Consider the following 18,601-nt stretch of genomic DNA (forward strand, 5'->3'; position numbering starts at 1 on the left):
TGAAGAGACTATCTTTTCTCCACAAATGTTTTTGGTTACTGTGTCTAGTATGAAATAACTGTGCTCATGTGGGTTTGTTTCTGTGTCTCCTATTCTGTACCATTGGCCTACATGTCTGTTATGGTGCCAATACCATGCTGTTTTTGTTACTATGGATTTGTAGTATAGTTTAAGGTCTAATATTGTGATGCCTCCTGCTTCACTCTTCTTGCTAAAAATTGCTTTGGCTCTTCTGGGTCCCTTATTTTTCCAAATGAATTTCATGATTGCTTTTTCTACTTCTATGAAAAATTTCATTGGGATTTTAATAGGAATTGCATTAAATCTGTATAACACTTTTGGTAGTATGGTCATTTTGACTATACTAGTTCTGCCTATCCAAGAATGGGAGATCTTTCCTTCTTCTAAGGTCTTCTTCAATTTCTTTCTTTAGAGTTATATAGTTTTCGATGTAGAGGTCTTTCACCTATTTTGTTGGATTGATTTCCAAATTTTTTTTTGTGTGTGAGTCTATTGCAAATGGGGTAGTTTTCCTAATTTCTCCTTGAGTGGATTCATCACTGATGTATTATGGGTGTTAATTTTATATCCTCTGACTTTGCTGAATTCATTTATGAGTTCTACAGATTTTCTGGTGGAATTTTTGTGTCTTCTATATATAGAATCATGTCACTGGCAAATAGGGATAGTGAGTTCTTTTTTTCCTATTCATATCTCTTTACTTTCTGTCATCTAATTGCTCTGGCTAGTTTCCAGGACTATGTTGAAGAGAAGTGATTAAAAAAAGGCATTCTTATATAGTTCTAGTTTTATTTTTAAATATTTTTTAAGAGTTGTAGTTGGACACAAGATCTCTATTTTATTTATTTATTTTTATGTGATGTTGAGGATTGAACCCAGTGCCTCACATGTGCAAGATGAGTGCTCTACCACTGAGCCACAATCCCAGCCCCTTGTTCTGGTTTTTTAGAGAAAATTTTTCAATTTTTCTCCATTTAGAATGATGCAGGTCTTGGGTTTAGCATATATAGCTTTTACAAAGTTGAAGTATGTTCCTACTATCCCTCGTTTTTCTAGTGTTTTGAACATGAAGAAATTTTGTATTTTGTCAAATGCTTTGTCTGCATCTATTGAAATGATCATATGATTCTTGTCTTTAAGTCTGTTGATGTGATGAATTACATTTATTGATTTCTGTATGTTGAACCAACCTTAAATCCCTGAGGTGAACCCCACTTGATTGTGATGCACTATCTTTTTAATGTTTTTGCATGCAATTTGCCAGAATTTTACTGAGAATTTTTGCATGTATATCCATCAGAGATATTGAACAGAAGTTTTCTTTCCTTGATGTGCCTTTGTCTGGTTTTGGCACAGGGTGATATTAGCCTCATAAAATGAGTTTGGAGGGGTTCTTTTTTTTCTATTTCATGGAATAACTTGAGGAGTATTGGTATTAATTCTTTTTTGAAGATCTTGTAGAACTCAGTTGAGAATCCATCTGGTCCTGGGATTTTCTTGGTTGGTAGGCTTTTGATGGCATATTCTAGTTCATTGCTTGAAACTGATCTGTTTAAATTGGGTATGTTCTCCTGATTCAATTTGAATAGGTCATATGTCTCCAGAAATTTGTTGATGTCTTTAAAATTTTTTTATTTATTTTCTGTTTCTATTAGACCCTGAACCTACTAGAAGAAAAAGTAGGTCCAACTCTTCACCTTGTTGGCTTAGAAACTGACTTCCTTAACAAGACACTTAAAGTGTTAAGAAGAATAATCAAGAATGAATAAATGTGATGGATTCAAACTAAAAAGATTCTTCTCAGCAAAGGAAACAATCAATAACATGAAGAGAAAGCCCACAGAATTAAAGAAAATCTTTACCACATGCACCTCAGATAGAACATAAATCACCAGGATATATAAAGAATTTAAAAAGCTTAAAATCAAAACACACACACACACACACACACACACACACACACACACACACAAATAACCCAATCAACAAATGGGCTAAAGAATGGAACCAGATGATTCACAGAAGAAAAAATACAATTGATCAAAAAATATAAGAAAAAGTGTTCACCATCTCTAGCAGTTACAGAAATGTAAATCAAAACTAAGATTTCATCTCACTCCAGTCAGAATGACAATTATTAAGAATAAAAGCAATCATAAATAATGGTGAGGATGTAGGGGAAAATGTACACTCATACATTGCTGGTGGGAATGCAAATTGGTGGAACCATAATGCAAAGCAGTATGGAGATTTCTCAGAAAACTTGAAATGGAACCACCATTTAACCCATCTATCCTACTCCTCATTATATATCCAAAGAACTTAAAATCAGTATGCTACAATAATACAGCCACATCAATGTTATAACAGCTCAATTCACAATAGCCAAACTGAGGAACTAACCTAGATGTCCTTCAACAGATGAATGGATAAAGAAAATGTGGTATATATACACAGTAGAATATTACTGAGACTTAAAGAAGAATGAAATTATGGCATTTGCCAGTAAATGGATGGCTCTGTAGACTATCATGCTAAGGGAAATAAGCCAGTTTAAAAAACAAAACAAAACAAAACAAACAAACAATAACAACAAAAAAACCAAAGGCCAAATGTTTTCTCTGATATGTGGATGCTAATTCACAATAAGGGGGTGGGGGCTAGGGAAGAACAGATGTAATTGAGGTTAGACAGAGGAGAATGAAGGGAGAAGAGAGAATATGGGAGTAGAAATGGTAGTAGAATGAATTAGACATTATTGCCCTGTGTGCATATACAATTACACGACCAGTGTGATTCTATATTGTGTACAACCAGAAGAGGGAGGAGTTCTCCCTTAATGTATGATGTGTCAAAATGTGTTCTACTGGGGCTGGGGATGTGGCTCAAGCGATAGCACGCTCGCCTGGCATGCGTGCGGATCGGGCTCGATCCTCAGCACCACATACCAACAAAGATGTTGTGTCTGCCAAGAACTAAAAAATAAATATTAAAAAAAAATTATCTCTCTCTCTCTCTCTCCTCTCTCATTCTCTCTTTAAAAAAAATGTGTTCTACTGTCAAGTATAGCTAATTAGAACAAATAAAGTAAAAACAGATGAATGAATAAAGAAAATGTGGTATATATACACAATGTAATATTACTCAGCCACAAAAAAGAATGAAATTATGGCATTTGACAGTAAATGGATGGCTCTGTAGAATGCTAAAGGAAATAAACCAATTCCAAAAACCAAAGGCCAAATATTGTCTCTGATATGTGGATGCTACTCACAATAAGTGGGAGAATGAGGGAAGGGCTGGAGGTTTATTGCATTGGACAGGGAAGAATGGGGGAAAGAGAGGAGGGATGGGAATGGGAAAGATAGTAGAATGAATTAGACATAACTTTCATACGTTCATATATGAACACATGACCAGTGTAACGCTACATTATGTACAATCATAGAATGAGACGTTATACTTCACATATGTATAATATGTCAAAATACATTCTACTGTCATGTATAACTAAAAAGAACAAATAAAAAATTTTAAAAAGTGCATGTGGCAACACATGACTGACTTAATTCCAATGCAAATTCCTTGAGGCAGAGACCATGTCTACTTTGTTCTTTTGTATCTGCAGTTGGCAAGTGGGTGGCACACAGTAGTATCAATATTATTTGAAGAATAAACAAGATGCTATGAATATCCAGATGCCATGGCACATGCATGTAATCCCAATGGCTCAGGAGGCTGAGGCAGGAGGAATGTGAGTTCAAAGCCAGACTCAGCAATTTAGCGGGGCTCTAAGTAACTCAGTGAGAAAGGGCTTTGGAGGTGATTCAATTGTTAAGCATCCCTGAGTTCAATTCCTGGTACCAAAAAAAGAATTAAACAAATGAATAAATTAGGAAGTGGTTATATCAGCCATTTCTCATGTTTGCCAACTTTAATGAAGAGTGAGTTTTCTTCATCAAATGGTCGTTCCAATTTTAAACTTATAGAAGAAAAATTTCCCTCATTTCAAAGGATGGTGGTTACTCTAACAGCCCTTAATCAGAAGCCTGTCTTAGTGATTGCAACTGAACTTATTCACACATTTTTCAACCTTATTGGAACATAGAGTGTTTATAGAGTGACAAGAGGCACTGTTTAATCTGAAGATTATGTTGAGTCACCTGAGTTATGCTGCGGGGAGATAGATGGTACCGGAAAATTAAATACAGCACATTTCAAAGTTAGTGTAGAAATTGTGATAGGTTGGTATCAATAAATAATTAGAGGATGACATTTCATTTCATGGGTTTGTGTCAGCAACAAATTATAAAATGTCAACACTTTCTTATTTGGTATTGTAAAACACCAGATGTCAGATTAATAGTTACATAAAGATTTTATTCATTTTCCAAAAAAAATCTTAGACTTGAGTCATAAATAATAGACAATACACTTATTTTGTACAACTCAGTCCTTTTTAATAACAAAGAAATTGATGATTTCTTTAATAATTCCAGAATTCAAATTCCACTGTAAGTAGCTGAATCAGATACATTCCGTGATATTTTTGTTAGAAATATTTTCATTTCACATATGGCAGTGCACAGCACCAGATCATTTGAGCACTCATATCTGGCCCCAAGATCTAGATAATGTCAGAAACACACGGTAATCAGAGACCCAATACTTCTTATTTAATATATTATATGACTATAGAATTTAATTCAAATATGACTGAATGATCTCTACCCTTTTATTAACATTTTTGTGTAATTTTCCAAATGTTCTCAATTTTTTTTCACCCTTGGTTTATTTTATTTGGTTTAGCCTGACACGGTTTGATGGGACTCTTGATAATTGGGTATCATAGGTAAAAATAATCCAGGTGGTCTAGGACATATTTTAGAGTTACCTGTGCTCTAAATGGACAGGTGAATGGACAGAGGAGGGTCCTTCTCAGCATGAGCTGTCACATCCCTTCTTTCTTTTCTCTTCCTAACACCTTTCTTTTTTTTTTTTTCCCAACAGAGGGATATGGTGACCCAGTGGAATAAGGGCTTACTGATATAAACAATCAAAACTAGCAGAGTTTGAGGGCTGGTGTGACGCTCAGTGGCAGAGAGCTTCCCTCACACATGTGAAACACAGGGTTCAATCCTCAGCACCACACAGGAAATAAATAAATACAATAAATATACTGTGTCCATGTATAACTAAAAATATATTTTTAAAAGCTATCAGAGTTTGATTTCAGTAGTTAATGACTAAAGGTATAGCTTTTACAATGTGCTTCTAGTTTATCTATGTAAAAGGCTATATAGATTAACTGAACATCATTTTCAAAAAGAGAAAAAAGGAAAAAAGGGCTAGTTTGAAACCATCCTAATGACTCCATGTGACAAATTTACCTTCATTTTTGTCTTACTGTGATTGATTTAGACTTCATCAGTATTTCTTTTCAATGAAATTTGAAGCTCCAAGACTTCTACAGACAATAAATTCTATTCAAATAATAAGTATCTTGGGATGTGCTTGGTCATTTTAAAAATTCTAAAATATCCTTATATACATGTTCTTTGTCCAAAGAATGAAGTAGGCCTGAAGATGCAACTCAGTGGAAGAGTGTTTCCTAGCATGTGCCAGACCATAGTTCAATCCTGAGTGTGGCAACAAATAAAATAAGGTAGATTTGATGGATAAATACAGCTTTTTGAAAATCATTCTATGGGCCTGGGGATATAGGTCAGGGTAGACTGCCTGCTTCACTTACACAAGGCCCTGCGTTCAATCTCCAGCACCACCAAAAGAAAAAAAAAAGTAAAACTTTCTATGAATGTAAACATCATCAATTAAAACAAAAAGCAGGGCTGGGCTGGGGTTGTGTCTCAGCCATAGAGCACTTGCTTAGAAGGTGTGAGGCACTGGGTTTGATTCTTAGCACCACATATAAGACAAAATAAATTTTCATCAGCAACTAAAAAAATACATTAAGTTTTTTTAAAAAAAGGAATTTGCTTACAAAATTATACTCTACATAATTTTTAAAAGAATACAGTAAAAATCCTTGGTAAGCATCTACCAGGTAATTCTTCCAGACCATTGCAGACCTGGCCCTGTAAGAATCTGTAAGTTAATAATTCAATCAGTTGCCATTATTCAGTCAATAAATACTCAGCAAATGTGTATGTGCACAGAGCTTTGATATGTTGTGAGAGACAAATATGAGTGATAATTTTAAAATTTTTATAGTTGGACAGCATGACTTTATTTTATTTATTTATTTTTATGTTGTGCTGAGGATCGAACCCAGTGCCTCACACAGGCTAGGCAAGTTCTCTGCCACTGAGCTCCAGCCCCAGCCTGAGTAATAAATTTTTGAATTTTTAATATTTATTTTTTAGTTCTCGGCGGACACAACATCTTTGTTGGTATGTGGTGCTGAGGATCGAACACGGGCCGCACGCATGCCAGGCGAGCGCGCTACCGCTTGAGCCATATCCCCAGCCCGGAACTTAATCTTAATAGTAGCTGAGACCCAACATAAACAACCAAAATTACCCTAAAGGCAAAATGACACAGGAAAAGCATAAAACAGATGCAATGGGAGACAGAGGAAGAAGAAAATGACAGTTGACAAGACACAATCACAAAATAAGAGGACCAGAAGGAGAAGACAACCCATTCACCCTTGGCACTGGGATTTCAGCACCACACTCAAACCAAGGGGAGGAGCTCAGAGCACCTCAGCTAAGAGCTAAGTTCTGTCTTCCACTTAAATCTCCTGCCACCGTCATCCTCAAGCTCTTGAAGAGTTTTAGGGGTAAATTAATTGAGACAAGCCATACACTTGCTAATTTCAGGTATCGTGAGTTTATAAGGAAATATTTTTATGTATTGTAATTTAATTGATGCATTTTATTTCTCATCATTTCAGCCAATATGCCTAATAGTATGTCCAGTGTACTTTAAGGAGCTGGCCAAGGACAAGCAGACAGTTGTGATGTATGGAAGACTAGCATTGAAGCAATACAGCCTGGCCACTAATTTGGGGGAAACAGAAAAATAAACGTTTTCTTTCTAGGGACTCCATCTCAGTTAAGTTGTTTTGGTACCCAGGGGACCAAGAAAAAGAAGCAGCAACAATGACAGACAGTAGCTATAGCTGTTGATAAGCCATGAATCTCATCCAGAGTACATGCAGACATGCAGCAGGGACCAGTGTTACTAGCACACTCTTTGTTCTCTCCCCTGTTTACTCAAGTGTTTTCAATGAGATTAATCTTTTTCTGCTCAATTTCAGACACTGCTGCAAAATTCCTCTACCCTTGGAGCACAATTGCGTGTTCAAAAGGAAGATGCAGCTGGGTGTGGTGTAATCCCAGCGCCTCAGGGGTCTGAGGCAGGAGGATTGCAAGTTCAAAGCCAGCCTCAGCAAAAGTAAGGTGCTAAGCAATTCAGTGAGACCTTGTTTCTAAATAAAATACACTAGGGCTGGAAATAGGCCAAGTGCCCCTGAGTTCAGTCTCTGGTCACCTCTCCAAAAGGAAAATGCAAATGGAATTGACAATTACCAAAATCATTAACACCAATGGGTCAAGATGACTAATGTTCTCTTACATAGAAGCAGCAGCAGGGATTAGCAAATCAGTATATCAAGAAATCAACTGTGTTAAAAGAAAAGAGAATCTCCTTTTGTCTCATTTCATGCTTGCATTATTGCTCATTCTATTTTCCTTAAGAGGCTCAAGAACTCTCTTATCATTTTTCCAATGGTGTGTGCATTCTGTGGCAGAATATCAGGACTAAATTCACTTTCTTTCTTTTTTTAATTTATTTTAAGTTGTTGATAGACCTTTGTTTTATTTATTTATATGTGGTGCTGAAAACTGAACTCAGTGCCTCACACATGCCAGACAAGTTGACTACCACTGATCCCCAGCCCCAGCCCCTGAGATCATTTTATTATATGTGTAATACTAAGTAGAATGTCAACTGTATCAATTTATTAAAGGGGAAGTTTTCTGCTTTAAAGTACAAAATTAAATTCAACAAAACATACACAAAGCACCAGATAAGCATTGGGAATTCAGGACCCTTCGAAGTTTTCCCCACTTCTCAAGCACTAACAATTTATTCTCCTTAGCAAGCAGGCTGATCTCTTCCCCAAGCTAGTAAGAAAGTGGTATATTTCATCTGTAGGTAACTCATTTGCAACAAAGATAGCTCACTCGTTTCTATTGCAGCTTAACTTGCCACTAACATAGACACAGACATACCATTCTTTACAAGTGTTGTTTCCTTGGAAGGCTCTTAGACAATTGAATTGTTTCCTCCATGAATTACATTATAATTTCATCAATGAGTTCAATGATCATTTTTGAAATGACAACAATTGGAGATTTTAATTTTTAAATTTTATCTCTCTATTTATTTATTTGCAATACTGAGAATTGAACCTAGGGCCTTGTACTTGCTTGCTAGGCAAGCACTGTATCACTGAGCTATACTCACAGCCCTATTTTTAAAATTTTTGACTTTTAAAATGCTCTTGCATTCCTCAGAAAAATTGGAATGGGAACTAGCATTTGGCCCTGTTATCCCACTCCATGCTATATACCCAAAGGACTAAAAATCAGCATTATACAATGACACAGCCACATCAATGTTTATAGCAGCTCAGTTTATAACAGGCTATGGAACCAACCTATCCTTCAACAGATGAATGGATAAAGGAAATGTAGTATACATACACAATGGAATATTCTCAGAAGAATGAAATTATGGTAAATGGATGGCTCTGTAGACTGTCATGCTAAGTAAAATAAAGCCAGTTCTAAAAATTCAAATGTTCTCTCTGATCTGCAGATCTAACAATGGGAGCAGCTATGGAAGTTCAGTGGATTATACAAAGGAGAATGAAAGGAAGGGAGGATACGAATAGAAAAGACAATAGAATGAATTGGACATGACTTTCCTAGGTGCATAAATGAATACATGACCAGTAAAACTCCATATCATGTATAACCCACAAAAATGGGATTCTGATTAGTATAAGATGTACTCCATGTTAGTAAAATACGTCAAAATACATCTACCATCATGTATATCTAAAAGAACAAGTTTTAAAAAGAGGAGACAAAATAAAAAAGTAAAATGCTATTGCATTAAGTTGCATACTTATTTAGAGGTGATTATATATGTGTATGCAATTTTCTGGTTACTAAGAAGTACATAAAAAAAGCTGGGCACCATGGCATCTGCCTGTAATCTCAGCAAGTTGAGAGGCTGAGGCAAGAGGATTATAAGTTTGAGGCCAGCCTTAGCACCTTGATAAGCCCCTGTTTCAAAACAAAACATTTATAAAAAGGGGCTAAGAAGGAAGCTTAGTGGTAAAGCACCCCTGGGTTCAATTCCCAATACTGGGTTGGGGGCACAGAAATAAAAGAAATACTCAAAACAAAAAAAAATGTAAATAATAATATTTTTTCCCTTAAACAGCCCAAAATCTAATTATAGAAAGCCAGACATTCAGACTTTAAGCAGTTGATAAACAAGGCAGAAGAAATGATTGAGTGTAGACAATTTACCACACTCACTTAATGGCATAAAACAGCATGAATGTATTCTCTTAAAGCTCAGGAGGTTAGAGCTAGGGTTGTCACTCAACGGTAGAGCGCTCACCTAGCATGTCCAAGGCCCTGGGTTCAATCCTCAGCACCACAAAAAAATAAATAAATAAAATAAAAAGGTATTGTGTCCAACTACAACTAAAAAATAAATATTAAAAAAAAAGTTAAGGAGGTTAGACTGTGAGCTGACAGGCCTGGTCGATATGCTGTGTGCAACCCCAGTTCCCCTGTCCCACCCAGAATGCCCAGATGAGGCCAAGTGGGTCTGAAAGCCATCAAGAAAAGCTCATCCAAGGTCCTGTCTAGCTCCTAGGCACCATGTCGAACATGATCTGGGTGAGGACCAAAGCCTTCTCTCCCTGGTTGGCAAGAGGAAGTGCAGGGAGAACGTGCCCAAGGGGTCTTTGAAGATACTTTGGGACTGGCTGTACTTGCACTGCTACAAGCCCTGCCCCTCAATTCAGAAGCTGAGCTTTCTGGACAGACCAACCTCTCAGTGCTGCACATATATGTCTGGCTCATCAACCTCTGGCGGTGGCTTCCCCAGACACGCTTTGGCAGGATGTCAAAGTCCCTAATCAGTTTAACATTTCCTGTCATGGTGCTAAGCCCTGGAAAGTGGCCCTGCCAGGTGGCAATAGCTGCTTACTGTAACAGTGCTGACAGTATCACTACCAGGCCCATCAGTGTGCTCTTTGTCTGTGTGCTCCATGCTGCTCCACACAGGCCAGTGGGGAAAGCCAGCAGCCTTCTTCCAACAGAGAGATCCCCTCTCCTGCTGACCTCTAGTAGTACACCTGACCAGGGCTGAGGCTGGGAACCCCACAGGTGGACTCATCAACACACCACAGTTGATAAACTAGGCAGAAGAAATGATTGAGTGCAGACAATACCCTCACAGGTAGGAATTAGAGTCAATTGAAAGAACTAGGGCTTCATCAGGAGCAGCAGGACCTGGCACCCTAGATCCTACACATTCCCATCACTTTAGTTTTTGAGAACCCCAAGAAGGCATCAGCCAACAGGGGTGCTCAAGGCTCAAGCCAGCTGTTCTGGGTTCCTGGTTCACTTCCCTTCTATACAGAGGGTCTTCTATAGATCACTGCCAAGCATCAGAACCATCTTCTCTGTCCAGAGGTCTTTCACAGAATGGTGTCAGCTGGCATCACTGCATTGTGACAAGGACTGCTCTGCTAACTCTGCCAAGTCTCCAGGCCTCCTCAGTGAAGAGACAAAAGATCCAAAGAAAGAAAAGGCCTCAGACTGGTGTTGTGGCTCAGGGTAGAACACTTGTCTAGCATGTGTGAGGCACTGGGTTCAATTCTGGACACCACATATAAATAAACAAAATAAAGGTCCAAAAACAAAAAACACCAATCTTTTAAAAAAAGAAAAGAAAAGAACCACTAACTCTAATCAGAGGCAAACAGAAAAAGGGAATACAGAGAAATCTGGGGAGGACACTATTCAATCCCCTGTATTCATCAATACCTTTCTAATCAATGAGGTGGTATCATGGAGGGAAGGCAGGGCCACTCTGCCTTCCTAGACCATCTCTCAGCATATTAAGGGATGGCCATCCACAAGCCCTCAGGCAACAACAGGAAGCCCAGGTCAAAATGCCTCAAAGAAGGCTCACAAGAACACCCTCCCTTCCCTCAAACAGAAGCCTGCCTCAGGGGCATAACACAAGGGCTACAAGGGGAGATGCCAGCTTCTGTAATCCATAGCCCAAAGTCCCTGACACACAGCAAGTGATGAGGAGTTTCCAACCATTCAGAATAGCTCCACACAGAAACTTCTGTGGGTCCTGAGGGATATGGGCTGCTGATAAGTAGAGATGGCTGAGAAGCTGGTTCTCTTTCTCAGGACAAGTACAACAAAGGTTAGGTTATAAATGGCCAGAAAGCATATTCTACAAGACAGGGCTATTGATCAGGAAATAATGCTCTGGTGGAAGTAGCACTCTTTTCAATGAGTAATTAAGATGGTATCACTTGATAGCTACTCCAGGGATCATCCCTCTTTCTGCTCAGTGTCATTAATCTGGTGTCCTGGCAACAGGCTGGCCTTGGGTTTTCTCTCTGGACCTTTCTTGTGCTAATGTGGTAATCTCCTGCCTCTGCACAGGTGTGTACATTCTTGTTCCCTTAGCAGCAGCAGCAGCAGCACTGGGGAACTTGCTAGAATCTCAGAATCTCAGAATCTCAGACCCCACCCCAGCATCACAATCTGTATTTAGAAGCATCCCTAGATGATTCAGAGTCACAGTCAAGTTCAGAAAGCACTGCCAGATAGAGACTTCCCTTTCAGAACACCAGCAACAGCTTCATGCAGAGGTTTCTCTTCTGAAGAGCCACTTTTTTTTTTTTTAGTGAGTGTTGCTGGCCTGTCAAGATTTCAACAAAGAGTATGAGAGAGACACTGTTTATACTGTAAGGAGAAAGCCTGGGAATGTAGCCTGGGACTCTGGACTGTGAATCTGGCATCATGTTCCAGCTGTATAAAGCAGAGGAGGCTGTTCCAGAATCTGTACCAAACAAATGACAAAGCAAGCTCCATTCCAGCCAGGCTACAAGAGGATCCATCACAGCAATGAATTTCTTGTCTAAACACTGACCTAAGAATGTTCATGAAAAAGTGTTGCTATCCTAGAGAATCAAGTTTGAAGGATTTTCCTCCATTCCTAGAAGGCATAGGAAAGGCCACAAGGCAGGTCTCTACAATCATAATGAAGTGAGAAAGAAGCCAATTCCCTGGATACTTTCATTCCTCCTAGTGGGAGTAGATCTAACCCTCAACAGTGTAATAGGGAGAAGTTCATCACAATGTGAGTCTCCTGACACCGCTTATCCAATTGAACCTTAAAGTCCTGTTCATCCAGAACTCCGAAGTCTATAGACAGTATGTAACTTCCATCTGATGTTTACACTTTTGGTCAGTAATCATATCACCTCTGTCCAAAAGCTGGCCCATTGTCTGAGCCAACAATTATTGGGACACTAAATGTGGGAATAATTTTCCAGAGAAGCATCCTAGTATCTCCCTAGCCTTTTCAGTGCAGGTGGGAAAGGTTTCCACCCAGTCAGAGTATGAACACACAAAAACCAAAAGTTATTTACAGCCCCCTGAGGATGTAGTTCAGTGAAGTTTACTTCCAAGTCTTCAAAAGATGCTCCTCCTATAGTTTGGATTTCTGTTGGGAGCTCTGGCCCCTGACAAGGATTGTTGTGAGCACAAACCTCACATTGTTTGCAGATCATCCACGTGTTGCTTGTGAGCCAGGGGACATAGAAATGTCGACTCAGAACTGTCTCAAGTGCTGTATGTGAAGCCACGTTTAAAGATAGGTATATAGTGTAGTTAGTAAATCGGGTCTAATAACCAGTAAAATAAAAAATGAAGGCAATGTTGAGAATGGAGCCCAGGGAAGCAGAGCAGCACTTGGGGAAATTGAAATGTTAACATTCCCAAGGCCCAGAGCCCACTCTAAAGAAATGTTAAAGAAGCAGCTCCCAGCCAACTGAGAAGTGCTAATCAAAGGCAGCCCCAGGCCCTTCCTGCTCAGATTACTCCTCTGGCCTATCTACCCCTCACCTTTAGTCTGCTCACCTACATTCTATCACTTCAAGACAACAGAACAAAGGACAGAAATGTGGGAAAGATGAAAGAAGACCTTAGCTATAATCCCTTCCACAGATTCCACCTCTTGGGTACCCTTCTTCCTCCAGGTAAAAGTCTTTTCTGCTGTCCTTAATAAAGTTTCTACTTTCCACTCTAAACTTGCCTGGGTGTGCTTCTCTGGTGTTATACTTCAGCATTGCGGAAGCAAGGACTCATCAGCAGTAACATAGGTCCAACATGTTTTCCTGCGAAACTGTCTGATAAAGGCTGGGGCTAGAATCCCCGGGATGACTATTCCAGCCATCAGAAAATCTCCACCATCCACCTAGGAGAAAAGTTTCTTTTTCAGTCTTAAATCACTTACTTTCATGTTGGGAGTATGTTGGCTCCTATTCTGTTAGCTAGTCAGCCAGACAGAGGGCAGCATTTAAACATGGGACTGGATTTTCTTCCCGTTTCTTGCAGATAGGTAACCTGGCCTCTCTGTCAACTCTCTGGGTTTAGAGTTCTGAGGACCTTGACATGGATACGTGGATTTTCACATATCATGCCCTGATATTTGACCATTTTTTCATTAGCCAACCAATAGTGTCCTTTATATTCTAACAATGTCAAAATTGAATGAGGAACTCTGACAACCAGCTCTTGTCCCATGGCCAGTTTATCAGCTTCCAATACCAGAAGAGCTGTGGCTACAAGGGCCCGTAAACCAAGTGGCCAGTCCTCTGCTACAGAGTCCAGCTGTTTAGACAAATAGGCCACTGGAAGGTTCCATGTCCCCAGCATCTGAGTCAAAACTCCCATAGCCACTCCAGATCTATCATGGACATACAGAAAGAAAGGCTTTGTGAGGTCAGGGAGCCCTAATCCAGGTGCACCGGTGAGTGCTTATTTAATATCTTCAAAGGCCTTTTGCTTAGTTGGCCCCCATATTAGAGGATCCCATTCTCCACTCTTTGTGGCTTCATAGAGGGGTTTTGTCTTAACTGAAAGATGGGGATCCATATATGGCTGAACTCAGTAGCCCCCAAGAATTCTCTAGTCTGATGGCAGGTTGAAGGGACTGGAATTGAGCAGATCTCCTGTTTCTTTTGAGGCCCAGTGGTTGTTCTGTTCTGTTGCTGAGTCAGATGGTGACTAAGGTATTTGACTTTTTCTTGATAGATGTGAACTTTTACGTTAGAGTCCAGTGCTGTCACAAAGATGGTGTACTCAAGCACCTGGAAGGAACTGTCATTTAGGGAAGGGAGGCATATATAGAGCCTCTGGCGCTTTAAGATGCAGGATTTTTTGTTGTTGTTGTTATCTCCCAGTGCAGGATCTTGGCTGCTAGGATTCTCCAACTCATAAATCTAATGTAAATATTAACAGAGACTGATGATCTGGCACATCATTTGTGTAAAAGCCACTTATGTCAATCTCGTCATGGGCTGTCTGCCAAGGATGGAGGGCAGTGGTGTGGTCCCGTGCAGGTCCCAGTGTGGCAGCCACATTGTGCCCACCTAGGTGTTGCTCCTTGACTGTGTGGCTTTCTCCTCCTGCCAGATGGAAGCCTGCTCTAATTATCCATAGTAGCTGCCCCACTTGTGTTTTTGTTCAGTATGCCTGGGTGCATGGGGCTCTGTGGCCCTTCCTGCTGGTGGCTCCCAGCGTGTGGCTTGGAGCCAGGGTGGCATGTCCTTTTGGAGTGAGCACCCTATGGCCCACTATCGGCTGTTAACATGAACATATTCATGGTTCATTTGGAGGCTTGCAGCAGCTGAGCCCTCCTGAGGTTCTGGGTACCGAGCATGAGATGCAGTTGTGTGTCTATGGGACCCCTGCCATATTCGTCAATCATCAACTTCCAAGCAAGTGGGAAGAAACTGAAAGGAGGGGCTGGGGCCAAAGGCTGGAGGAAAATATTCACTCCTTCTCTGTTCAAGGCTTAGCATTTGAGCATGGCAGTGGGTGCTTGCCTGCTGGGGCCACTGGAGGCTTCCCATTTTTCTGGCCACGATTTTTTTCCTTATAAGCATTTGGACCATTGGCTTTGTTCTAGTGAGACCCAATCCCTTTGAGTGACCTTGGGTTTGTGGTGAGGGCCACTGTAAGAAGATCCATCCTCCTCTTCATCTTTTTGGTCTGCCTGTCTTTGAGTCTCTGGATCTCGATTGATGAAAACTGTGGTGGCCACCTTAATCAGCTCACTGGCACACTTCTCAGTAAAGCCCTCTAGGATGGTATTTTTTGGCAAATGGCTCTCTGAGCCTGTCCCACTAAGACTGCATTGATCACCTGTTGCTTGCACCGGTGCATTTCTTTACTGACAAACTTGCAGTGTGGCTGTTACACTTGTATGTGCCCCTCCTTCCCTGGACACCTCTGGGCAGACAGAGGGGCGGCAGCGGAGGTTGCCTGGACATTTAGCTCTGAGTCAGTTGGGCACGTCTCTTTTGATTATTGCTGCCAGAGAAATGTTCAGGGCTATGGAGGGTGCGACAGAAAGATGCTGGAGCAGCAGGAGGCTTATCTCAGCTCTGATTGTCTGCAGATGTGCTGGGCTTAGGCTGGGGCTCAGGGCCCAGACAGTGTGTTTTGTTCTCTTTTTACTTTTCTTTTAGAGTTTCTATGAGGGCTTCTTGACATCTCTTTATTTTTAGACCTTCTTCTTTGTTGAGGCCCCGTCCTAGGTCTGGATAACGGGCTGCATCAGATCAGTCATGGCCCAAGCATTCTCCATGTAGGAGGGAGTATGATTTTTCCAGCTTAAATGAGCTCAGTGGTGGTGAAAGGCTGGCACACAAAACTGCCTTGTCTCCCTCAGACATTTCCCTTCTGGTCAACATGGGTATTTCCTTTAGTCCCTTGCAGGGGCATCTGGAGAATTCTCATCTGAGTTTTGGCTATGGTCTTAGGACAGATCTTCTACCTTCATCTTTGGAGGTGAAAGAATCTTTGGTCCTAGGAAGCCTTTAGCTCTGAAGACATCACAGAGGAAGGAATAGCCAGTATTGGGGGCCATCATGTGTTGCCTCTGAGGACAAGGGGGCTGAAAGGAGAGTCTGTTGTCCCAGTGGTCTTGGCAAAGTTGGGTAGAGTGGCACATAAGGGATTGGGTCGTCTTCTGGCTCACAGGAAAAACTGTTTGCCTTCCCCTTTCCTAGTCAGATTTTCTGTTTAGCTGCTTTCCGCTGGGTATTAGAGATGCTCCTGGTGAACATCAGCTTGGACTGTCCATCTAGACAGGCTCTCAACCAAGGGGGCTGATTCTGAAATATCTCTGGCAAGCAATCAATATAAGCAAATTGGTTCAGGGGTTCCAACAACAATCAAAAGGACCTCAGAAATGACTCTCTCTTCTAAAGATCCATTTGGTGGCCAGCCCACATCTTGGGTGGGCCATTCTAATTCACAGAGTACACAATATTTGTGGAGTGAGTTTCACTCCACGGTTACCAGGAAAACCTTCTAAAGGTTCCTAACACATTTCAGAAGGCTCAGTTTCCTTAGTGTGCCTCCCGTGTTCCACCCTGCATCGGTGGAGCACACTTAGAACAAAACACACTTAGGACAAGAGCTGCTTCGTCCATCTCCTGCCGCTCCTCTCATGGGGACTTAGGGCCCTCTTAGCCTTGCAAGTCGGTATCAACCACTGACCTGGAGCTTTCACCTGGATGTTGGTTGGTGAAATTCCGCCATAGTCTGAATGAGGTGCCACGGAACCGCGGATCAGGACTCTGCACTTGCTTTGGCCCTCGGGTTGGGTCGGAACCCTTCCCTTTGTCTGTCTCATTCACAAAGTTTCACACACTTTCCCACAGACATGGCCAGGACAGAATTTCTATACCGCCCAAATTCCAATAATTCCAAACCAAACAAAAAGGGAGTCACGGTTTCCCCTCTGCTCGCTGTCCCTGAGACTACTCTGGTGACTCCCCGGGTTCATTTCAGCTTCAACTACTTTGGACAGTACTCAGGACCCAACAGAGGTTGATCTGTTGGAGGGAAAATGAGGTAAGGCACCGAAGATGGCAGGAAACAGTTTTATTTGGCTTAGCCAAGTTAAGAAGGTACAGCCTTTGCTGTAATCAATCAATTCCCTGAATCCCGAGTTCAGGGAGTTTCAGAGTTTTATACCCAGCATGTAAGGGGAGGGTCTCAGAACTTCACAGTCTGCAGAAGTTCACAGAAAAGCAGCTTTTTGTTTCACTGTTTTGGGCAAGTCAACTCTTCAAGGACAACAACTGAGAAGGGAAGAGCTTCTTTTCCCCTTTTTTCCTCTCCCTGCCAGTTGTTACCAAGGAGCCCAATTGTAACTTATCTTAAAAATATAGACATCTCTGTGAAGCCCAGCTCAAGGCCAGAGGCCTTGTTTGCACATTTCTTCAAAGTACTATACTGAATATGTTTGTGAAAAACTAGTAAGGGGTGTCCAGCACCTGGAGTGCTGCTATCTTCTCTGCCAGTGGCCAAGTAAAACAGGGCAACAAGAATATAGGAAGTTTATCTACACTGAACTCTTTTGCAGAGACTCTTTTGCTGAGAGTCCTAAAATCAACCATGGTAAAGATTTCTGGAGAAGCCCAGTTAAGACCTTCCTGTGGACAGAGGGTGACAGGAGAGTTTGAAATAAACAAAGGACAGGAGAGTTTGAAGTAAACATGTTGTGATGAAGAAAGGTGCCTAAGCTAGAAAAATGTGTGAAATAGATAAGGATACAAGGTAAACATGTTTTGAGGTATTTTAGCACAAAACAAGTGTGATAGTTTAAGATAAGCAAAGATGTAAGTAAGATGTGATGCAATAGAGACAATCTGTTAAGATAGGATAAGAAATAGAAGTTATGGAATAAACGTGTTTTTGGTTTGAAGTGTTATAAACAACTATAGTATTTAAAGGCCAGGAAGGCTGAGCTCTTTGGCCAGTTCAGACCCGCTATGTGGTGGGTCAACATCGAGCGAACGGCGTCCGCCAGCCTCTGTTCCTGTGCCTCGTGTGATGTGATGCCCCTGGAGTGAATAAACCGAGCATTCGAAAAGGCATCTCCTGTGCGGCGGCTTCTTTCTTCAAGACACGGATCGTCGGCCAGGAGAGGTTACCTGGGGCAGGGATGACCTGGACTTCAGGACCACGCGGGAGCGGTCAAGGGACCTCACCGCCGTCCCTTACTCGTGTCAGAGGGGGTGCCACTTCAATGCTTCAGGGTCTGAGCTGTGGTCTTATTAGAAAACCTGTGGGTGTTCTGGCTGTTCTGGGAACATCCCGTCTCCCCCTAGATTGTGACCTGTGCTTCAACTCCTGTTGGACTGGGTGGCACCTTTGGAAATTTGTATACTATGCTGAGCACTCTCTTCAGGTCCTAG

This window comes from Ictidomys tridecemlineatus, chromosome 1 (genome assembly GCF_052094955.1).
Source record: "Ictidomys tridecemlineatus isolate mIctTri1 chromosome 1, mIctTri1.hap1, whole genome shotgun sequence".
NCBI classification, from domain to species: Eukaryota; Metazoa; Chordata; class Mammalia; order Rodentia; family Sciuridae; genus Ictidomys; species Ictidomys tridecemlineatus.